This window comes from Anomaloglossus baeobatrachus, unplaced genomic scaffold (assembly GCF_048569485.1).
Source record: "Anomaloglossus baeobatrachus isolate aAnoBae1 unplaced genomic scaffold, aAnoBae1.hap1 Scaffold_316, whole genome shotgun sequence".
In the NCBI taxonomy this organism is placed as follows: domain Eukaryota; kingdom Metazoa; phylum Chordata; class Amphibia; order Anura; family Aromobatidae; genus Anomaloglossus; species Anomaloglossus baeobatrachus.
The window spans coordinates 76,336-101,251 of record NW_027442562.1 but is presented as its reverse complement, the minus strand read 5'-3'; the positions used below and the strand labels follow the sequence as shown (position 1 = coordinate 101,251).

Sequence of the window (24,916 nt, the reverse complement as noted above, 5' to 3'; positions counted from 1 at the left end):
GCGTGGGTTTGTCTCCCTCTCCCTAAGATGTGTCCGGTATAGGCCAGGGTGCCACTCAAGGCCGTAACCAATTCGGGTTATAGCTTCTCGGCCTTTTGGCTAAGATCAAGTGTAGTTTCAGAGGACGCTACCTTGGTCGGTACTGGAAGGTGCCTGGGATTGCACGTCTGCCAGCCTTGAGGAAGTGTGTGCGCCTTCTGGTGACACATAGCCCTCTTGTGCCTGGACGGTTCCCAGGCAACGGGAGGCGATCACCTTTGTTATTTTGAAGTCCTACTGATAAACAGAAAAAAAAAAAAATTAAATCTGTTCTTATCAGTTTAATATCTGATACGTCCCCTCTCTGGGGACCATATATTAAATGGATTTTTAGAACAAGGAGATGGAAAAAATCTTGCTCTGTCCACTCCACGCATTGACCTGGTATTGCAGTACCTCCAGGACCGGTGCACCCCTTCTTAACCCAGTTTCCAAAAGCAGAACTCAATTCACCTGATTCAAATGAGCCCCATTAGTGAATTGAAAGAAAGCAAAAACTTTATATGCACCTCAATTTGGCCAATTCACTTTTCACACTTTCACCCTTTTTTTTATCTTTCACACCTTTTACTTGCTTTATTGATGCAAAAAGCTGTGCCAAATAGCAAACTCATCTCCACTCAACTTGACCAACTCTGCTATGTCCCGTGCAGTATCTTATTCTCAGTCTTATCTAGATCATTTGCAATTGAATAGAATAGATCCCTTTTGGCTGCTTATGACTGTGTAAAATATGTAGTTTTACTGGGCTGGGATGAGAGAATCCATTGAAGCATGGTGTAGGGATTGTGGTTCCTGTGTGCTAAGAAGAGAGGCTGGCACCAGCCAGAAAGCCCCATTGCAGCCAATAATCACTTAATAACTTTTTCAACTTGTCATCATATGGGAGGCCTTCCATTCCTTGTAGTAGTCTAGTTGCCCACCTTTGAACTGACTCTAACTTCTGAATGTCCTTATTAAAATGTGGAGCCCAAAACTGGTTCCCATATTCCAGATGTAGCCTTACAAGTGATTTATAGAGGTGTAACAATACGTTGGGATCACGGGATCTAATCTCCCTTTTTATACACCCTAAAATCTTGTCCCAAGCAGCATTCCATCAGCCTCTGGAAGGTTCCTGGCGCATTGCACAGCTCGAAGGGCATGCTTTTGAACTCGCAGAGACCCATAGGGGTGGCGAAGGCGGTCTTCTCCCGGTCTGCCTCAGCAACGGACACTTGCCAATAGTGACTAGTGAGATCAAGGGTAGAAAAATAATTTGCAGTTCTCAATGCAGCTAGCGATTCCTCAATACGGGGAGTGGTGCCGTCCTTCTTTTTTAACAGGATCAACAGAGCTGCCCAAAGGCTACAACTGTCACGGATAACCCCAGCCGCCTTCATGTTGCTCAACATGTCCTTGGTACACTGGCAATGTGAAGGTGGTATTGGCTTATAGCTCTCTTTGATGGGTGGGTGTGCACCTGTGGGGATGTGGTGTTGGACCCCTTTTATTCCCCCAAAATCTAGCGGGCTTCCCACCGGTAACCCGCTCCCCAGCTTGGATGGATGCTGAGGGAGCCCCTTTTGCCCGCAGGCTCTGGCCCTGGGAACTGTAGCCTTGGCGGTGACTGTGCTTCCCTCTACGGTGTGAGCTGTTGCCTTCAATCGGGTCTTGACTGCTGGGAAACCCTGGAGGTTCCTGTCGCTAACGGATTTGACCGGTTTTACGGCGACTCCTAGCCTGGTCGGGGTCCGTAGGCCCTGCCGGATGGTGCTGGCTTCTCTTCACTCCCCGATCTGGTACCGGCGGGCCACCGCCCATCCCCGGTCCGTACGGTTCACTCCAATCAGCCTCTCCTGCAGAAGGTCACCACCGTCTGCCAACCTTGCTGAGTGCCCGGGCCACACACCCGGACACGGTCAGTCTCCTCTCCTCTTCACTTCTCTAACTCCAAAACTGATCTCTAATCTGACTCCTTTTCCCGCCTCCAGGACTGTGAACTCCTCGGTGGGTGGGATCAACCGCCTGGCCCACCCCCTGGTGTGGACATCAGCCCCTGGAGGAAGGCAACTAGGATTTGTGTTTAGCTTCGGTGTGCCTAGCCGGAGTGTAGAGTGTGTTGGTGTAGTACCTGTGACGACCTGGCTTGTCCAGGGCGCCACATTCCCCTATAGTAAAATGCAGACCGTCCGCGGGCTGCCCGTCCATCACCGGTTTTATTTTCACAACTGAAAAAGAATAAAACGGTAAAACATGTAAAAGCATCATAAACATTTTACAACGGTACAGCTTCCGCTCTTCTCCCACCCAAACAACCTGGCCCTGATGCTGCCCCTAAGAAGCGGGCAGCACCCCTTGACCCCAGTCCAGCACCAAGTTGCCCGAGCGGGTTCTGTCTCTTTCAGGGGGCCCACGTCCAAGGGGACCCCTGAACCCCCGGAGGATCGCCACCGGTTACGGTAGTGGCGGGCCTAGGCCATCCCTTTCCTCCAGGCCCATCCTCCCAAATCAGCCTCTCCGGAGGCGGTAACGGTGTCAAGCCAACAAACATTTTTATTTACATTGCACTAAGTTTGTGGTTGCCCTGCAAGTTCTCGGGCTTGTCCGTAAGCAGTTCCTTACGCAATGGTTGCACAGTCCCTACGGGGACAACAGTTGCCGGCAACGGCCGGTTTAATCACGGTTCAATCAGGTAAACTTCTTTGGTTGATCATCTTTACTTATCATTTAAAACTTTCAAACTGGTACACTCAACACATAAAGCCCCCCCCCCTTTTAAAGAGTAGTTTCCCTGTACCTAAGTGGGGGTCTACCTAGGTTGGGGCGAGTGGACCTTCGGGGTCCGGTGTCAGTGGTGACAGGCAGTGGGGCAGAGGGAACAGTCAGTTCCTCCTCCCTGCTATCATGTGGGGCAGGCGGAGGCGTAGGGGAGCTGGGTACAGGTACATCCCTGGGCACTGGCTCGCGGTTAACCGTTTCCATCATTTCTTCATCCACGGGTTGTGGGAACAGTATCACTGGAAGGATCACCGCACCGTTCTGTGTAGGCCAGTCTGCTGGAAAATCACCCATCATGGTGTGGATTACCTCTTTTTCCTTCTCCACTGGACTGGGAACTGGAGCCTCATCCGCTACTCTCAATGCTGGTGGGCACTTCTTCAGGTGGTCTCGGGAAACCGTGGCCAAAGTCCCCCCCTGGTCACGGCTGATCTGGTAGGCCTTCCCATTCTCCCATCCTGTGGGCTGGACTACATACGGGGTTTTTTCCCATTGATCATCCAGCTTGTGGGCCCTTCTTTTCCGCTTCAGCACTACATCCCCAGGTTGGAAGGAACCGGCAGGCGCCTTCTTGTTGAAGCACTGCTCCTGTTGTCCCCGACTCCGGCACAAGTTCTTTTCAACATACTCCTGGACCTGTCGGTACTGTGTCCTCCGCCGAGTGTCCCATTCAGCTGTCGACAGGAGTGCTTCTGAAGCTTCCAAGCCCATTTCCAGATCCACTGGTAGCCGGCCGGGACGAGCTCTCATCAGGTATGCTGGAGTGCATTTCGTAGAGCTGGAAGGGATGTTGTTGTACATATCGACCAGGTCAGGTAGCTTCTCCAGCCACAGGTTCCGCTCTTCCAGTGGTAACGTCTTGAGGAGGCCCAGGACCAAGTGGTTCATCTTTTCACAAATGCCATTGGTTTGGGCGTGGTAAGGCGTGGTCCGGATTTTCTTGCAGCCGTACAACTGGCAGAATTCCTGGAATACCTCTGCTTCAAAGGCCGGACCCTGGTCGGTAAGCACCCTCTCCGGGTACCAATGCGGTCAACAGAAATAAGCCTGGAAAGCCTTAGCAGCGGTGCGGACGGTTAAGTCCTTAACTGGGATAACCACCAGGAACCTCGAGTAGTGGTCTACGATGGTCAGAGCGTAGGTGTACCCACTTCGGCTGGGGGTGAGCTTTACATGGTCAAGGGCAACCAGCTCCAGCGGTTGGTGTGTAATGATCGGATGTAGGGGTGCCTTCTGGCTGGCCTCGTCCTTCCTTCTCAATGCGCAAGGGCCACATTCTCGGCACCAGGCCTCCACAGATTCCCGCATTCCACTCCAATAGAACCGCTCTCTTAACAACATCCCTAGCTTCTTCCACCCGAAGTGCACTGCACCATCATGGTATGCATGCAGGACGGTGGGCACATTAGCCTGGGGAATCACCAGCTGGCGGATCTTCTCGTGAGTCTTTGGATTAATCAGCTCGCGATACAACTTCCCCTGGTGTAGGTATAGCCGGGTCCGTTCTTGCCACAGACGTTGGGCTTCGGCAGGGGCAGCAGGGTCTATCCCAGCAGAACCCTGTTCCACTAGAGTCTTGACCAGGCAGACAGCAGGTGCCTGGTCCTGAGCTTCCTGCCAGTCCTGTCGGGGCAGCGGATCCAGGTTCACCCGTTGTTGGTAGACGTGCACCTTCTCAGTGAATGGCCGGTGAAATGCAGGCAACTCGATCTCTTCGAGGTCATCATCCTCTGGCCCCTCTTCCGACAGGTGGGGCATCCGGGAGAGTGCATTGGCATTGACGTTGGTACGGCCGGCCCGGTACTTGATGGTGAAATCGTAGTTGGCTAACCTGGTCACCCACCGCTGCTCCAACGCGCCCAGCTTGGCCGTATCTAGATGGGTCAGCAGGTTATTGTCTGTGTACGCGGTGAACTTGGCTGCTGCCAGGTAATGGCGGAACCGCTTGGTGATAGCCCACACCAGTGCCAAGAGCTCAAGCTTGAAGGAGATGTAGTTCTCAGGGTTCCTCTCAGTCGGTCGGAGTTTTCGGCTAGCATAAGCTATTACCTTTTCCCTTCTGTCTTGGACCTGGGATAGAACAGCCCCCAAGCCCACATTGCTGGCGTCGGTGTAGAGGATGAATGGGCGGCTGTAGTCAGGGTACGCTAGGATTTCCTCTCCGGTCAGGGCTGTTCTCAGCTGGCGGAAGGATTCCTCATGCTTTTCTTCCCACACCAATGGGGCTACTAGGGATCTACCACCCTTGGTCTGTCCTACGAGGAGGTCTTGCATGGGGGCAGCCATCTTTGTGTACCCCTTAATGAAGCGACGGTAATATCCCACCAGGCCCAGAAACTGCCTCACTTCCCTCACTGTGGTCGGTCTCGGCCAGTCATCATAGTATCATAGTTTTAAGGTTGAAGGGAGACTCTAAGTCCATCTAGTTCAACCCGTAGCCTAACATGTTGATCCAGAGGAAGGCAAAAAACCCCAATGTGGCAAACAAGTTCCAATGGGGAAAAAATTTCCTTCCTGACTCGACATCCAGCAATCAGACTAGTTCCCTGGATCAATACCCTGTCATAAAATCTAATATACATAACTGGTTATATTAAATTTTTCAAGAAAGGCATCCAGGCTCTGCTTAAATGTTAGTAGTGAATCACTCATTACAACATCATGCGGCAGAGAATTCCATAGTCTCACTGCTCGTACAGTAAAGAATCCTCGTCTGTGATTATGATTAAACCTTCTTTCCTCAAGACGTAGCGGATGCCCCCGTGTTCCAGTCGCAGGCCTAGGTGTAAATAGATCTTTGGAAAGGTCTCTGTACTGTCCCCTCATATATTTATACATTGTGATTAGATCTCCCCTAAGCCTTCGTTTTTCCAGACTAAATAACCCCAAGTTTAATAACCTGTCTTCGTATTGCATCCCCCCCATTCCTCTAATAATCTTGGTCGCTCTTCTTTGCACCCTCTCCAGTTCAGCTATGTCCTTCTTATATATCGGTGACCAGAATTGTACACAGTATTCTACGTGCGGTCGCACTAGTGACTTGTACAGAGGTAGAACAATATTTTTTTCATGAACACTTATACCTCTTTTAATACATCCCATTATTTTATTAGCCCTGGCAGCAGCTGCCTGACACTGTCCACTAAAGTGAAGTTTACCATCCACCCATACACCCAAGTCTTTTTCTGTGCCTGTTTTACCCAGTGTTCTACAATTAAGTACATAATCATAAATGTTATTTCCTCTACCCAAGTGCATGACCTTACATTTATCTACATTAAACTTCAATTGCCACTTCTCAGCCCAATCCTCCAATTTACATAAATCTCCCTGTAATATAAAATTATCCTCCTCTGTATTGATTACCCTGCAGAGTTTAGTATCATCTGCAAATATTGAAATTCTACTCCGCATGCCCCCAACAAGGTCATTTATAAATATGTTGAAAAGAAGCGGGCCCAATACTGACCCCTGTGGTACCCCACTATGAACTGAGACCCAGTCCGAGTACGTACCATTAATAACCACCCTTTGTTTCCTATCACTGAGCCAGTTTTTAACCCAGTTACACATATTTTCCCCTATCCCCATTATTCTCATTTTATGTACCTTTTATGTACCTTATGTAGTCTTGGATGGCGGTGATCTTCTCGGGGTTGGGGGCGACACCTTCCGCACCAACCACATGTCCTAGGTACTGCACTCTGGGTTTCAGCAGATGACACTTTGAGGGCTTCAACTTCATCCCATACTTGGCAAGGGACGCGAACACCTCGGCTAGGTGCTCCAGGTGGGCTTCATACGTCTGTGAGTACACAATCACATCATCCAAGTACAGCAAAACGGTCCCATAGGCAGTCTTCTCTCGGTCTTCCGGTGCCACGGCCACCTGCCAGTACCCGCTGGTGAGGTCAAGGGTGGAGAAGTAGTTAGCGGTTCTCAGCGAGGCCAGGGACTCTTTGATGTGGGGCAGAGGGTAAGCATCCTTATGCGTTATCTGGTTAATCTTCCGGTAATCCACACACATCCGCATGGTGCCATCCTTCTTCTTAACCAGCACCAACGGAGCGGCCCAGGGACTACAGCTGTCCCTAATAACCCCTGCCTCCTTCATGTTCCTCAACATGTCTTTGGCGCATTGGTAGTGCGCAGGGGGAATAGGCCTGTATCTCTCTTTAATAGGGGAGTGTGTACCGGTAGGGATGTGGTGTTGAACCCCTTTAATCTGCCCAAAATCTAGAGGGTGCTTGCTAAAAACCCGCTCATACTCCTGTACCACCCGGTATACCCCTTCCTTGTGGTGTATGGGGGTATCATCAGTGCCGACATGTATCTCTCGATACCACTCGCCTAACTCCCCCAGGGATGAGTGGGAACCGGCAGCAGGCGGTGTGACCGGGGGAACGGCTTCATGGATCGTGTGGGGATCTAGAGTGAGCAATTTGGCAAGGGTAGCGTACCGGGTGGTGCATGAATGCACACATATTGGTTTTATAATCTTATTGTATTACTTTATATTCTTATTTCACTTGTGCATATCTCCACCATAATCCTGGCTAAGAAATATAGCTTTTTTGGGGGTACACAGGTAGTAAGGTCTTCTTTCTATTTCTTTAGGGGTGATATAGCCTGGTGGAACTCTAGACCTCTAACATTATATATGCACCCTTTTTCTTTATGGTTCTTGGACACCTTATAACATTCTTCCATACATATATATCTTTCTCATAAATTATAAATAATTAGGCATTTTTATATATTTTATTTACATTTTCATAAATAACTTTTTACAAAGCATGGGGGACATTCTCACATACATATAATTTTCATGTACGCATTCTGAAAATTTACGCATAAACCGTACACACTCCTTTTTGTAACAATTTCTATAACTCATTCGCTGAACTCTCATCCCGGATATTCATTCTTACACCGAATTTCCTGTTATAACACAACATTCATGATTTTTATTCAATTTATTTTTATTTTTTAGGTTTATTAGTAGTGATGAGCGAGTACTAAAAAGCTCGGGTGCTCGAAGCTCGGGCCGAGCCTCCCAAGATACTCGTGTACTCGGCCCGAGCACCGAGCCCAATGTTATCCTATGGGAGACCCGAGTATTTTTGTGAAATGACCACCGGCAGCATGTAGAAACCCTAAAAATGGCACAAAAGTCTCCGAAGAGTGCTCAAATGACATGGCAACAGCATGGGGAAGACCCCTTGAAGCATTTATCACTCAAAAGTCACAGCTGTGAATAATTTTGTCCGCGTTTTACGCCATTTTTACGGACTCACCAGAAAACCTTCCAAAATGACACCAAAATGATTTTTCATAGCGGAAATGTTAAGGGCACATACCCAATAGTGAGATAGAGCTAATGTATGTTACTTTTTGAGATCAATACATGAAAGATTTTACGTAAAACATTGTGTGGCACTCCGATGTCCCTGAGAAGAGACGTACATAAAGGCCTCTGAGTCTAATGTGCCCATTTTGAGGAACTGAGTCTTTGTAGTATTTTCCTTTGCCAGGGCAGTCCAAAATTGTGAGGTTCACCAATGCCCCTGCATACAGACGTGCATGATGGCCTGTAAACCTGAAGTGCCCATTGTAAGGAAGTGGGTCTATTGTAGTATAGCCCTTAGGCAGGGCAGCCAAAAATTGGGAGGCTCCACGTTGTCCCTGGATAGAGACGTGCATGAGGGCCTCAAAACATTAAGTGTCCATTGTCAGGAAGTGGGTCTTTTGTAGTATAGCCCTTTGGCAGGGCAGCCAAAAATTGGGAGGCTCCACGTTGTCCCTGGATAGAGACGTGCATGAGGGCCTCAAAACATTAAGTGTCCATTGTCAGGAAGTGGGTCTTTTGTAGTATAGCCCTTTGGCAGGGCAGCCAAAAATTGGGAGGCTCCACGTTGTCCCTGGATAGAGACGTGCATGAGGGCCTCAAAACATTAAGTGTCCATTGTCAGGAAGTGGGTGTATTATAGTATAGCCCTTAGGCAGGGCAGCCAAAAATTGGGAGGCTCCACGTTGTCCCTGGATAGAGACGTGCATGAGGGCCTCAAAACATTAAGTGTCCATTGTCAGGAAGTGGGTCTTTTGTAGTATAGCCCTTTGGCAGGTCAGCCAAAAATTGGGAGGCTCCACGTTGTCCCTGGATAGAGACGTGCATGAGGGCCTCAAAACATTAAGTGTCCATTGTCAGGAAGTGGGTGTATTATAGTATAGCCCTTTGGCAGGGCAGCCAAAAATTGGGAGGCTCCACGTTGTCCCTGCATAGAGACGTGCATGAGGGCCTCAAAACATTGTTCCCATTGCAAAGGAGCGGGTCTCCTGTCGTTGTAATGTCCATTCTGCAAAGAATGGGCGAAAAAATTTACCACTGGGGGTATACCTGAAACAAAGGCCTAACTCTTCTAACGGTCATCATGGTGGCGCATGAGGAGAAGGAGGAGCAGTCCAGCGATTATCCAAAGTCCAGAAGTGTGTACCCATGGGTGACTGGAGGTACATGGCAAATTCCCGTTACAAATTTTAAATTCCGCTCTCATTTGCTGGTGGTGTGGTGAAGTCTGGCCCAATCCAACCCTTGTTCATCTTGATCAGAGTCAGCCTGTCAGCATTTTCAGTTGACAGGCGGGTGCGTTTATCTGTAATGATTCCACCTGCGGCACTAAAAACACGCTCTGACAAAACGCTAGCGGCAGGGCAGGCCAGGACTTCCAAGGCGTAGAGAGCCAATTCATGCCACGTGTCCACCTTGGATACCCAATAATTGTAAGGCACAGAGGAATGTCGGAGTACAGTTGTTCGATCTGCAAGGTACTCCTTGAGCATCTGGGCAAACTTAGGATTTCTTGTGGCACTACCCCGCACCTCAGGGGCTGTGGTACGTGAGGGGCTGAGAAAACTGTCCCACATCTTAAAGACTGTTCCCCTACCTCTGGCGGATTGGACTTGTGCCTCTCTCGGCTGTACGCCTTGGTTGTCCACTGATTCCTGACCTATGCCGCTAGCGTTTTGTGAGGGGAATGCTTTGCCTACTTCCGTGACTATGGCCTTCCGGAACTGCTGCATTTTGGTTGACCTCTCCGCCTCGGGAATAAGAGACATAAAGTTCTCCTTGTAGCGTGGGTCTAACAGTGTTACCAACCAGTAATGATTGTCGGCCAAGATGTTCTTAACGCGAGGGTCACGAGACAGGCAGCTTACCATAAAGTCAGCCATGTGCGCCAGACTCTTAACAGCCAGGACTTCAGTAGCCTGACCAACATGTTGACTGAACATGCTGTCCTCCTCCTCCTCCTCCTCCTCCTCATCTACCCTGTCCTCTGGCCAGCCACGCTGAACCGAGGATATGACTGGTGTGCATGTCATATCCTCAATTTGGCCGGAGATTTGCTCCATGTCTTCATCCTCCTCCTCGTCATAGTCCTCCACTGCACGTTGTGATGAGACGAGGCTGGGCTGTGTGTTATCACCCACACCCACTACTGTTTCTTGCTGCAACTCATCGCGCTCCGCCTGCAATGCATCATGTTTGGTTTTGAGCAGAGACCGTTTTAGAAGGCAGAGTAGCGGTATGGTGACGCTAATAATGGCGTCATCACCACTCACCATCTTGGTGGAGTCCTCAAAGTTTTGGAGGATGGTACATAGGTCGGACATCCATCTCCACTCCTCAGGTGTTATGTGTGGAGTTTGACCCATTTCCCGACGGCTTAGGTGATGCAGGTACTCAACAACTGCCCTCTTCTGCTCACATATCCTGACCAACATGTGCAGAGTTGAATTCCAACGCGTGGGGACATCACACACCAGTCTGTGAGCCGGAAGATGCAAACTGCGCTGAAAGCCGGCAAGGCCGGCTGAAGCAGTAGGTGACTTTCGAAAATGTGCAGACAGGCGGCGAACTTTTACCAGCAGATCAGACAGCTCTGGGTATGACTTTAGAAACCGCTGAACCACGAGGTTGAGCACATGCGCCACGCATGGAACATGTGTCAGCTGGCCTCGCCTCAAAGCCGCCACCAGGTTCCGGCCATTGTCACACACGACCTTTCCTGGCTTTAGGTTCAGAGGTGTGAGCCAGTGATCTGCCTGCTGTTTCAGAGCTGTCCACAGCTCTTCTGCATTGTGGGGTTTGTCACCTATGCAGATTAGCTTCAGCACAGCCTGTTGCCGCTTCGCCGAGGCAGTGCTGCAGTGCTTCCAGCTTGGGACTGGTGTGGAGGGTACAGTGGATGAGGATGCGCAGGAGGAGGAGGAGGCTGAAGAGCATGACATTCCGGAGCTGTAGAGTGTGGGTGAAACACTGACTGAGGTAGGGCCTGCAAACCTTGGTGTGGGAAGGACGTGTTCCGTCCCTCGCTCAGACTGGGTCCCAGCTTCCACAATATTAACCCAGTGTGCCGTCAACGAGATGTAGCGGCCTTGCCCACAAGCACTTGTCCACGTGTCTGTGGTTAGGTGGACTTTGGGTGAAACAGCGTTGTTCAGGGCACGTGTGATGTTTTGTGACACGTGGTTATGCAACGCGGGGACGGCACACCGGGAGAAATAGTGGCGGCTGGGGACCGAGTAACGTGGGACAGCTGCCGCCATCAGGTCGCGGAATGCTTCTGTCTCCACCAGCCTAAAAGGCAACATTTCCAGCGCAAGCAGTCGCGAAATGTTAGCATTTAGAACTGTGGCATGTGGGGTGTTGGCAGTGTATTTGCGCCTGCGTTCAAAGGTTTGCTGAATGGATAACTGAACGCTGCGCTGGGACAAGGACGTGCTTGATGATGGTGTTATTTCTGAGTAGGCAACTGCAGGTGCAGGACCGGAGGAGGCTTGTTCGCAGGCAGCATGGACAGGGGATTGGCTCGCATGCACAACCAGCGAAGACGTAGCAGTGACATTAGCAAGCACTGCTCCTCGACTCTGTTGTACTTCCCACAAAGTCGGGTGCTTGGCTGACATGTGCCTGATCATGCTGGTGGTGGTCAGGCTGCTAGTTTTGGTACCCCTGCTGATGCTGGCACGGCAGGTGTTGCAAATGGCCTTTTTAGAATCATCTGGATCCAACTTAAAAAACTGCCAGACTCGGGAAGACCTAACATTTGTACAGGCACCTTGTGTCGTGTTGTTGTTCCGGGGAACGGTTGCCTGACTTCTGCCTGGAGCCACCACCCTGCTTCTTACTGCCTGTTGGGATGCTACGCCTCCCTCCCCCTGTGCACTGCTGTCCTCGCTCTGCATATCCTCCTGCCAGGTTGGGTCAGTTACTGGATCATCCACCACGTCGTCTTCCTTTTCCGCACCCTGCTCCTCCTCCTGACTTCCTGACAATTGTGTCTCATCATCGTCCACCCCTTGTTGAGACACGTTGCCAACTTCGTGAGAACGTGGCTGCTCAAATATTTGGCCATCTGTACATACGATCTCCTCATGACCCACTTCAACATGAGCTGGCGAGAGGCCAGAATGTGCGAATGGAAACGTGAACAGCTCTTCCGAGTGTCCAAGTGTGGGATCATTAATGTCCGAGGACGTGTACTCAGCCTTGTGGTAGGAAGGAGGATCAGGTTCTGAAATGTGCGGTGCAGTATCACGGCTACTGACACTTGACCGTGTGGAAGACAGAGTGTTTGTGGTGGTGCCAATCTGACTGGAAGCATTATCCGCTATCCAACTAACAACCTGTTGACACTGGTCTTGGTTCAAGAGCGGTGTACTGCTGCGGTCCCCAAGAATTTGGGACAGGACGTGCGAGCGACTAGATGTGGCCCTTTGTTGTGGCAAAATTAGAGCTTGCCCACGACCTCGGCCTCTGCCTGCACCACCATCACGTCCACTTCCTTGTTCCTTGCCAACGCCCTTGCGCATTTTGCAATGCTGTGCTGACGTGTATTCACTAGACTTGGGCATTATATCAAAGTTTGTGCAAATTGTGCACCTGTACGCTGCCACCGACAGGCACACACGTGCGGTTTTTAAATGCAAGCACGGACGCACTAAGAACCTAACAGGTTTTAGGAGCAAAAATTAATGACGAGAACTCTGACACTATCAGCCACTGCTGACTGACGTGTATTATACACTACACTTGTGCGTTATATAATAGTTTGGTAAAAACGCACACAAGTGCACCTGTACGCTGCCACCGACAGGCACACACGTGCGGTTTTTAAATGCAAGCACGGACGCACTAAGAACCTAACACAGGTTTTAGGAGCAAAAATTAATGACGAGAACTCTGACACTATCAGCCACTGCTGACTGACGTGTATTATACACTACACTTGTGCGTTATATAATAGTTTGGTAAAAACGCACACAAGTGCACCTGTACGCTGCCACCGACAGGCACACACGTGCGGTTTTTAAATGCAAGCACGGACGCACTAAGAACCTAACACAGGTTTTAGGAGCAAAAATTAATGACGAGAACTCTGACACTATCAGCCACTGCTGACTGACGTGTATTATACACTACACTTGTGCGTTATATAATAGTTTGGTAAAAACGCACACAAGTGCACCTGTACGCTGCCACCGACAGGCACACACGTGCGGTTTTTAAATGCAAGCACGGACGCACTAAGAACCTAACACAGGTTTTAGGAGCAAAAATTAATGACGAGAACTCTGACACTATCAGCCACTGCTGACTGACGTGTATTATACACTACACTTGTGCGTTATATAATAGTTTGGTAAAAACGCACACAAGTGCACCTGTACGCTGCCACCGACAGGCACACACGTGCGGTTTTTAAATGCAAGCACGGACGCACTAAGAACCTAACAGGTTTTAGGAGCGACAATTGCTGAGAAGTCTGACACTATCAGGACTGTTTTAGACTGTGTACACCAGCCCCAGATATGATGAAGGCTGGTATACGGTCACCGCTAGGAATGGCTATATACCCTGCCTGCCTGCCTGCCTGCCTGTATACTGCTACAATAGTCCTGACAAGGACTCTTTTGGTCACTAGCCTGTATTCCAACCTGGCTATACCCTGCCTGTATACAGCAACAATAGTCCTGAGAAGGACTCTGCTACTGTACTCCGACCTGGCTATACCCTGCCTGCCTGTATACAACTAGAATAGTCCTGAGAAGGACTTTTGGTCACACTGTTTGCAGCCCTGCTACGGAAATAGCTATAAAGGGCCGCAAACCTTTCCCTGAAGCAGCGACCCTCTCCCTGCACTGACTGTCTGGATAGCTGTGAGCAGAGCACAGCGCGCCCGCCGGTATAAAGGCTCGGTCACGCTGTGCAGGCCGGCCAATCACTGCAATTCCACAACTAACAGGGCTGTGGCATTGCAGTGGTCTGCCAGCCAATCCCTGCATGAGGGCTGGCTCTCAAAAGAGCGCCAACATGCAGGGATGAAGACCACGAGTACAGCACGAGTATCGCGAGATTACTCGGTCCCCGTCGAGTAGACCGAGTACAGTGATACTCGTGCGAGTACCGAGTAGTAACAAGCATGCTCGCTCATCACTATTTATTAGTAAAATGGCTTACACTCCCCTTTTTTCCACTTTTTTCTTCACTACTTTTATAAAGAAATTTTTCCTTTCTTTATTCTTAATGCAATTTTATATAGCAACACCACCATTTTTTGCCACGAACATAATTTTTCTTGTCCGTCATCCCGTTCACCCTTACAGGGTTGTGGACAGATGCACTTGTCACTACACTTCTAAGACTCAATACAGGGTCTGGAGCTCAATGCTCCCTTTTTGTTTTTTTTTTCTTCTTTTTTTTCTTTTTTTCATTTTGTCCTTCTTCTTCTTCTTTTTCTGATTTTTGTCTCAAAAAGCTGATGAAATTTGAAACACTATACCCCAGTGATTTTATAAATGTTTCTCAATATATCACTTGAGAACTTTTATGGCCGGTATTGTAACAGTTGATCATCCCGGCAGTATTTGAAATACAGCAGTCAGTCCTCTGACGTAGCTCCATATGTGTATATATAGAGGTTCTTCCTCCTTTGATTGCATACTGTTCTTTTTTTGCCCTGATGAAGGAGACAGTGATCTCTGAAACACATTGACCGGAAAAAAGAATAAAGAGATGAAATAATTAACATCAGTTTCCTTTGGTGACAGCGCGGCACGCACCCAATTTTCCTCCTATACGTTATTGCTCTTCTACTAGGGGCTGCGGCTGTCGCCATTTGTAACGTGCATTTAGGGGTTGTGACTGGCACAACCTTAATAGGTGAGTGCAACTACTATTAATTATTTGTTACCTTACCAGGTAAGACCCTAATTTGTGCGTCTGCTCCAGAGTTATTTCCCTGATTATTAATATCTGACAGGCAGTGATTGATCCTGCATTCTCACCTTCCTCTCTGTTGCACATTCTTATTGTTCCTATATGCTCTCTATTTCCATCAGACTTTTTTTGTCCTTCGGTGGGGCTCTAACATATGTGCACCATTTATTATTTATTTTTATGGATTCCTTTCTTTTTTCATGCTAGCGTTCATTATGCAGTAGTCATTCATGATATATCTTATATTTGTGAATCCATTAGGGCTCTATATGTCTGGTGCATCACATTGGGTCTTTTCAGTGCACAATAGGCACCTTTTTCTGTTATGCTCTGCTGCCACCTTATGGACATCCTATCAGTGATGCCAGAAAAAAATGGACATGTCTCCGTGCAGCAATCACGGACACGCGGGTACGCCGCACGGAGACACGTGCAGTGAAAAATCACTGATGTGTGAGCAGACCCATTCATTATAATGGATCTGCGTATCTCAGTGATTCTGTTATGTTTAAAAAAAAGCACAAACGTACCAGAATCACTGACGTGTGAAACAGGCCTTATAGTGTTTTGATTTATGTATGTATTATACAACTTCTGTGGATCTTGTATGAGTGACTTTTCTTCATTTTATTGGATTGTTTTAAAATATTGAAATAAAGTCACGCTTCCTATGCATCCTTTTGTATTCTGATTGGCTACTATAATACAGTTTTTAGGCACTGAGATCGATACCAGAGGCATGGTCTTCCGCTTACCAGAGGATAAGCTCAAAAGGCTAAGGGACATAATAGAAGGGTTTAGTGCTGTTAATAAGGTGGCATTAAGATAAATGAAATATATCTTCTCGGTCTTCTCGTTTTCTTGCTGAGTTGTGCCAATGGACAGAGTTTTTTCTAGACATTTGCTATTGGAAACTCAGGGAACCAAAGCTCCTGGATAGAGTTGAGCGCGGTTCGTGGTTCGTGGTTCTCCAGTTCTAGGCTCGAGTGATTTTGGGGCATGTTCTAGATCGAACTAGAACTCGAGCTTTTTGCAAAAGCTCGATAGTTCTAGAAACGTTCGAGAACGGTTCTAGCAGCCAAAAAACAGCTAAATCATAGCTTGGTTTCTGCTGTAATAGTGTAAGTCACTCTGTGAATCAAACTATTATCACATTTCAGTGTATAGTGTGCGTGAACAGCGCCTTCAGATCACTGCTGTTTCTATAATGGCGATCGCCATTTTTTTTTTTTTTTTCTTGTCTTCCTTCCCTAAGTGCGCGCGTCTTGTGGGGCGGGCCAGCATGTCAGCCAATCACAGACACACACACAGCTAAGTTGACTTTGAGCCAGAGAAGCAACGGCATGTGTGATAGGATCTGCATGTCACATGTCCCTGCATTATAAAACCGGACATTTTCTTCACGGACGCCATTATCTGCCTTCTGCGTCTTTGGTGTCAGACATCACTGTCGCAGCTCCGTCCTCCTGAGTCCTATAGCCGATACAGCTGTATGCGCTGCATACACAGCGTTAGACAGCATAGGGAGAGCACTTTATAGCAGTCCTTTTAAGGGCTCAAACCGGCAGGGTCAGAGAGCCATAGGTGACAGGTCCTGCAAACAGCAACAGCATCTGTGTAGCCAAGGTCAGGGATTTCCTCCCTGCATTTCACCATTAGGAGGGAATAGAAAGGCAGGCTTCCATTCCTCTACCCAGAGCACCACAATCCTGCCACTGTACCCTCCTGTCCTCTGCACACTCCAACTCATTATAACTAAGCCATTATACTAGCAAACACTCAGTGTACCTAGTGGCATCCTATCTGTGGCTATTGGACTTTGCTATAGTCCCACTAGTGCAAAGACATTTGCAGAGCACGTCTGCCTGCATTGCACACTCCAACTTTTTTAAACTAAGCAATTTTACTAGCAAACACTCAGTGTACCTAGTGGCATCCTATACGTGGCTATTGGACTTTGCTATAGTCCCACTAGTGCCAAGACATTTGCAGAGCGCATCTGCCTGCGTTGCACACTCCAACTAATTTTAACTTAGCCATTATACTAGCAAACACTCAGTGTACCTAGTGGCATCCTATACGTGGCTATTGGACTTTGCTATAGTCCCACTAGTGCCAAGACATTTGCAGAGCGCATCTGCCTGCGTTGCACACTCCAACTAATTATAAGTAAGCCATTATACTAGCAAACACTCAGTGTACCTAGTGGCATCCTATCTGTGGCTATTGGACTTTGCTATAGTCCCACTAGTGCAAAGACATTTGCAGAGCACGTCTGCCTGCATTGCACACTCCAACTTTTTTAAACTAAGCAATTTTACTAGCAAACACTCAGTGTACCTAGTGGCATCCTATACGTGGCTATTGGACTTTGCTATAGTCCCACTAGTGCCAAGACATTTGCAGAGCGCATCTGCCTGCGTTGCACACTCCAACTAATTATAAGTAAGCCATTATACTAGCAAACACTCAGTGTACCTAGTGGCATCCTATACGTGGCTATTGGACTTTGCTATAGTCCCACTAGTGCCAAGACATTTGCAGAGCGCATCTGCCTGCGTTGCACACTCCAACTAATTATAAGTAAGCCATTACACTAGCAAACACTCAGTGTACCTAGTGGCATCCTATACGTGGCTATTGGACTTTGCTATAGTCCCACTAGTGCCAAGACATTTGCAGAGCGCATCTGCCTGTGTTGCACACTCCAACTAATTTTAACTTAGCCATTATACTAGCAAACACTCAGTGTACCTAGTGGCATCCTATACGTGGCTATTGGACTTTGCTATAGTCCCACTAGTGCCAAGACATTTGCAGAGCGCATCTGCCTGCGTTGCACACTCCAACTAATTATAAGTAAGCCATTATACTAGCAAACACTCAGTGTACCTAGTGGCATCCTATACGTGGCTATTGGACTTTGCTATAGTCCCACTAGTGCCAAGACATTTGCAGAGCGCATCTGCCTGCGTTGCACACTCCAACTAATTTTAACTTAGCCATTATACTAGCAAACACTCAGTGTACCTAGTGGCATCCTATACGTGGCTATTGGACTTTGCTATAGTCCCACTAGTGCCAAGACATTTGCAGAGCGCATCTGCCTGCGTTGCACACTCCAACTCATTATAACTAAGTTGCATTGTCAGGGATATTTATTCTTTATTATTCTGCTGTTAATAAAGCTAGACCACCACTGCAATCTTCACCACCTCTCAATTTTTACTACCACATTTTCAGTCCACAATCTTGTCGCAATCAACATGAGTGGCAAAATGACAGATGCTGGTGGAAAGGGGAAGAGGCGTGGTGGAAAAGGCAAAAAAGGTTTTGTCTGTGGGGAAAGTGGCAAAGCTCCATTATCATCTGCTGAAGATAGACCATCTACCAGCAAAAGTAAGATGTCTACTACTTACCGTGGACAATCCGATGTGCTCCCTTTTTTACGGACACGAACAACAGGAAGAAAGGTAGATAATGGGCAAAAAAGGAAAATGCTTGAATGGATCTCAAGTGGTCCAACAAGTGCCCTCTCAGCCACTTCAAGTACCGCATCCAAAAAACACCAGTCCTCTGAGTTGTCATCCCAATCACACTTGATTTCTCCCAGCTCTGAAGTCTCCATCAGCCCTGCACAGTATGGTGGAACTGAGATGGCTGAGTCTGCAGAGCTGTTCAGTCACACTATAGCCTGGGAATCAGAGGTCTGCTCCCAAGCTACAGTGAGTACAGAACAGGAAATGGTCTGCAGTGATGCCCAGAACCTTTGTGACTCTGATTCAGGCCATGAGGACCAAGTTTCTGAGCATAATGTTGACCCTTTGTCACAAACTGTAACACCTGTGGTTATAGACAATGAGGAACATACTGATGAAGATGAGACGCAGATACCCGATTGGGATGACAACTTAAATATTCGGTCAGGGCAAGAAGAGGCTCGGTCTGAGGGGAAGGGGAGTGAAAACACAACAATTGATGATGAAGTTCTAGATCCCACCTACTGTCAACCCCCAGTCAGGCACTCGAGGAGGTCAACAGAGGCGGTGGAGGAGGATGCAACCGACGACGAAGTTACCTTGCGCCTTCCTGGACAGAGTCGGAGCACTGGTAGCACGTCTACAACTGCATCCTCAGCCACCACTCTGCCTATGAGCATTATTCGGGGTGGATCAACAGGTCGCATGGCCTCTAAGCCTTGCCTAGCCTGGTCCTTTTTTGACATAGAAAAAGATCGCCCAAATCATGTGATATGTAAAATTTGTCGTGATTCTCTTAGTAGAGGTCAAAACCTCAGCAGTTTGACAACTTCTTCCATGAATCGTCACATGAATAAATATCATAGGTCCCGGTGGGAAGCTCACTGTGCTGCAATGCTGCAAGAGCGAACCATCCACCGCCCGCCCCTTCCAGTGCATCCGCGCGCTCTTCATCTTCTAGGACTGTGGGGACAGCTGTCACACCTGTTTTTCCACGCCAAACTTCCACCACTGTAACCGCAACAGGCAGTTTGCTTGTAAGGTCGTCAGTTGGTTTGGAAGGGGAAACAAGTGAGTGTGTACAGCTCTCTCAGACATCGATAGCACCAACGTTGGATGAAGGCAACATCATGTCTCCGCCTGCACTTTCCTCACAAACCTGCATTTTTCCAGGGACACCCTACTCAACACCGTCTACACACAGCAGCCAGATCTCTGTCCCTCAGATGTGGTCAAATAAAAGGCCACTTCCTCCGACCCATGACAAAGCTAAGAGGTTGACTCTATCCCTCTGTAAGCTGTTGGCTACCGAAATGCTGCCTTTCCGCCTAGTGGACACACAGGATTTTAGAGACCTTATGTCTGTCGCTGTGCCCCAGTACCAGATGCCTAGTCGCCACTACTTCTCTAAGAAAGGTGTGCCCGCGCTACACCAGCATGTCGCACACAACATCACCGCTTCCTTGAGAAACTCTGTGTGTGAACGGGTGCATTTCACCACCGATACTTGGACCAGTAAGCATGGACAGGGACGTTACATGTCGCTGACTGGGCACTGGGTAACTATGGTGATAGATGGTGAAGGGTCTGCTGCACAAGTCTTGCCGTCCCCACGACTTGTGTGTCAATCCTCTGTCTGTCCAAGTTCCGCCACAGCTTCTGCATCCTCCACCTCATCTGGGTCCTCCACCTCCGCCCCAAGCCTGCCTGGTCAGGCCACCAGCGTTCTCACTGCGCAGAAGGAATCACGCACAAGTGGGCGGGGCCTGTTCTTCGTGTTTCCTAAGCTAGGAGTCAGGTCTCCTTGTGTCTCTGTGATATACTTACCTATCTCTCTTCTAGAGCCGCTCCTGCCTCGCCATCCGGTCCTGCCGATTCCCGAACCCCGAACGCTGACTATCTGCCATCCCGTCAGTCCGTACCATCTCTGATCCCTATGGTGACCCGTCCTCTCGCTCCATCGGTTCCGGACTGTTGATGTGACGATTCATGGAAGAAGTTGTCAAACTGCTGAGGTTTTGACCTCTACTAAGAGAATCATGACAAATTTTACATATCACATGATTTGGGCGATCTTTTTCTATGTCAAAAAAGGACCAGGCTAGGCAAGGCTTAGAGGCCATGCGACCTGTTGATCCACCCCGAATAATGCTCATAGGCAGAGTGGTGGCTGAGGATGCAGTTGTAGACGTGCTACCAGTGCTCCGACTCTGTCCAGGAAGGCGCAAGGTAACTTCGTCGTCGGTTGCATCCTCCTCCACCGCCTCTGTTGACCTCCTCGAGTGCCTGACTGGGGGTTGACAGTAGGTGGGATCTAGAACTTCATCATCAATTGTTGTGTTTGCACTCCCCTCCCCCTCAGACCGAGCCTCTTCTTGCCCTGACCGAATATTTAAGTTGTCATCCCAATCGGGTATCTGCGTCTCATCTTTATCAGTATGTTCCTCATTGTCTATAACCACAGGTGTTACAGTTTGTGACAAAGGGTCAACATTATGCTCAGAAACTTGGTCCTCATGGCCTGAATCAGAGTCACAAAGGTTCTGGGCATCACTGCAGACCATTTCCTGTTCTGTACTCACTGTAGCTTGGGAGCAGACCTCTGATTCCCAGGCTATAGTGTGACTGAACAGCTCTGCAGACTCAGCCATCTCAGTTCCACCATACTGTGCAGGGCTGATGGAGACTTCAGAGCTGGGAGAAATCAAGTGTGATTGGGATGACAACTCAGAGGACTGGTGTTTTTTGGATGCGGTACTTGAAGTGGCTGAGAGGGCACTTGTTGGACCACTTGAGATCCATTCAAGCATTTTCCTTTTTTGCCCATCATCTACCTTTCTTCCTGTTGTTCGTGTCCGTAAAAAAGGGAGCACATCGGATTGTCCACGGTAAGTAGTAGACATCTTACTTTTGCTGGTAGATGGTCTATCTTCAGCAGATGATAATGGAGCTTTGCCACTTTCCCCACAGACAAAACCTTTTTTGCCTTTTCCACCACGCCTCTTCCCCTTTCCACCAGCATCTGTCATTTTGCCACTCATGTTGATTGCGACAAGATTGTGGACTGAAAATGTGGTAGTAAATGAACTGAGACCCAGTCCGAGTACGTACCATTAATAACCACCCTTTGTTTCCTATCACTGAGCCAGTTTTTAACCCAGTTACACATATTTTCCCCTATCCCCATTATTCTCATTTTATGTACCTTTTATGTACCTTATGTAGTCTTGGATGGCGGTGATCTTCTCGGGGTTGGGGGCGACACCTTCCGCACCAACCACATGTCCTAGGTACTGCACTCTGGGTTTCAGCAGATGACACTTTGAGGGCTTCAACTTCATCCCATACTTGGCAAGGGACGCGAACACCTCGGCTAGGTGCTCCAGGTGGGCTTCATACGTCTGTGAGAACACAATCACATCATCCAAGTACAGCAAAACGGTCCCATAGGCAGTCTTCTCTCGGTCTTCCGGTGCCACGGCCACCTGCCAGTACCCGCTGGTGAGGTCAAGGGTGGAGAAGTAGTTAGCGGTTCTCAGCGAGGCCAGGGACTCTTTGATGTGGGGCAGAGGGTAAGCATCCTTATGCGTTATCTGGTTAATCTTCCGGTAATCCACACACATCCGCATGGTGCCATCCTTCTTCTTAACCAGCACCAACGGAGCGGCCCAGGGACTACAGCTGTCCCTAATAACCCCTGCCTCCTTCATGTTCCTCAACATGTCTTTGGCGCATTGGTAGTGCGCAGGGGGAATAGGCCTGTATCTCTCTTTAATAGGGGAGTGTGTACCGGTAGGGATGTGGTGTTGAACCCCTTTAATCTGCCCAAAATCTAGAGGGTGCTTGCTAAAAACCCGCTCATACTCCTGTACCACCCGGTATACCCCTTCCTTGTGGTGTATGGGGGTATCATCAGTGCCGACATGTAGCTCTCGATACCACTCGCCTAACTCCCCCAGGGATGAGTGGGAACCGGCAGCAGGCGGTGTGACCGGGGGAACGGCTTCATGGATCGTGTGGGGATCTAGAGTGAGCAATTTGGCAAGGGTAGCGTACCGGGTGGTGCATGAATGCACACATATTGGTTTTATAATCTTATTGTATTACTTTATATTCTTATTTCACTTGTGCATATCTCCACCATAATCCTGGCTAAGAAATATAGCTTTTTTTGGGGTACACAGGTAGTAAGGTCTTCTTTCTATTTCTTTAGGGGTGATATAGCCTGGTGGAACTCTAGACCTCTAACATTATATATGCACCCTTTTTCTTTATGGTTCTTGGACACCTTATAACATTCTTCCATACATATATATCTTTCTCATAAATTATAAATAATTAGGCATTTTTATATATTTTATTTACATTTTCATAAATAACTTTTTACAAAGCATGGGGGACATTCTCACATACATATAATTTTCATGTACGCATTCTGAAAATTTACGCATAAACCGTACACACTCCTTTTTGTAACAATTTCTATAACTCATTCGCTGAACTCTCATCCCGGATATTCATTCTTACACCGAATTTCCTGTTATAACACAACATTCATGATTTTTATTCAATTTATTTTTATTTTTTAGGTTTATTAGTAGTGATGAGCGAGTACTAAAAAGCTCGGGTGCTCGAAGCTCGGGCCGAGCCTCCCAAGATACTCGTGTACTCGGCCCGAGCACCGAGCCCAATGTTATCCTATGGGAGACCCGAGTATTTTTGTGAAATGACCACCGGCAGCATGTAGAAACCCTAAAAATGGCACAAAAGTCTCCGAAGAGTGCTCAAATGACATGGCAACAGCATGGGGAAGACCCCTTGAAGCATTTATCACTCAAAAGTCACAGCTGTGAATAATTTTGTCCGCGTTTTACGCCATTTTTACGGACTCACCAGAAAACCTTCCAAAATGACACCAAAATGATTTTTCATAGCGGAAATGTTAAGGGCACATACCCAATAGTGAGATAGAGCTAATGTATGTTACTTTTTGAGATCAATACATGAAAGATTTTACGTAAAACATTGTGTGGCACTCCGATGTCCCTGAGAAGAGACGTACATAAAGGCCTCTGAGTCTAATGTGCCCATTTTGAGGAACTGAGTCTTTGTAGTATTTTCCTTTGCCAGGGCAGTCCAAAATTGTGAGGTTCACCAATGCCCCTGCATACAGACGTGCATGATGGCCTGTAAACCTGAAGTGCCCATTGTAAGGAAGTGGGTCTATTGTAGTATAGCCCTTAGGCAGGGCAGCCAAAAATTGGGAGGCTCCACGTTGTCCCTGGATAGAGACGTGCATGAGGGCCTCAAAACATTAAGTGTCCAGTGTCAGGAAGTGGGTGTATTATAGTATAGCCCTTAGGCAGGGCAGCCAAAAATTGGGAGGCTCCACGTTGTCCCTGGATAGAGACGTGCATGAGGGCCTGTAAACCTGAAGTGCCCATTGGAAGGAAGTGGGTCTTTTGTAGTATATCCCTTTGGCAGGGCAGCCAAAAATTGGGAGGCTCCACGTTGTCCCTGGATAGAGACGTGCATGAGGGCTTGTAAACCTGAAGTGCCCATTGGAAGGAAGTGGGTCTTTTGTAGTATAGCCCTTTGGCAGGGCAGCCAAAAATTGGGAGGCTCCACGTTGTCCCTGGATAGAGACATGCATGAGGGCCTCAAAACATTAAGTGTCCATTGTCAGGAAGTGGGTGTATTATAGTATAGCCCTTAGGCAGGGCAGCCAAAAATTGGGAGGCTCCACGTTGTCCCTGGATAGAGACGTGCATGAGGGCCTGTAAACCTGAAGTGCCCATTGGAAGGAAGTGGGTCTTTTGTAGTATAGCCCTTTGGCAGGGCAGCCAAAAATTGGGAGGCTCCACGTTGTCCCTGGATAGAGACGTGCATGAGGGCCTCAAAACATTAAGTGTCCATTGTCAGGAAGTGGGTGTATTATAGTATAGCCCTTTGGCAGGGCAGCCAAAAATTGGGAGGCTCCACGTTGTCCCTAGATAGAGACGTGCATGAGGGCCTCAAAACATTAAGTGTCCATTGTCAGGAAGTGGGTGTATTTTAGTATAGCCCTTAGGCAGGGCAGCCAAAAATTGGGAGGCTCCACGTTGTCCCTGGATAGAGACGTGCATGAGGGCCTCAAAACATTAAGTGTCCATTGTCAGGAAGTGGGTCTTTTGTAGTATAGCCCTTTGGCAGGGCAGCCAAAAATTGGGAGGCTCCACGTTGTCCCTGGATAGAGACGTGCATGAGGGCCTCAAAACATTAAGTGTCCATTGTCAGGAAGTGGGTCTTTTGTAGTATAGCCCTTTGGCAGGGCAGCCAAAAATTGGGAGGCTCCACGTTGTCCCTGGATAGAGACATG

At 48.3% G+C, this 24,916-nt stretch overlaps 1 pseudogene; it reads left to right on the top strand.

Annotated features, from left to right (window-relative positions):
- Positions 1–250: 250 nt before the first annotated feature.
- Positions 251–457, top strand: LOC142269275 (U2 spliceosomal RNA; annotated as a pseudogene).
- The last annotated feature ends 24,459 nt before the right edge of the window (positions 458–24,916 follow it).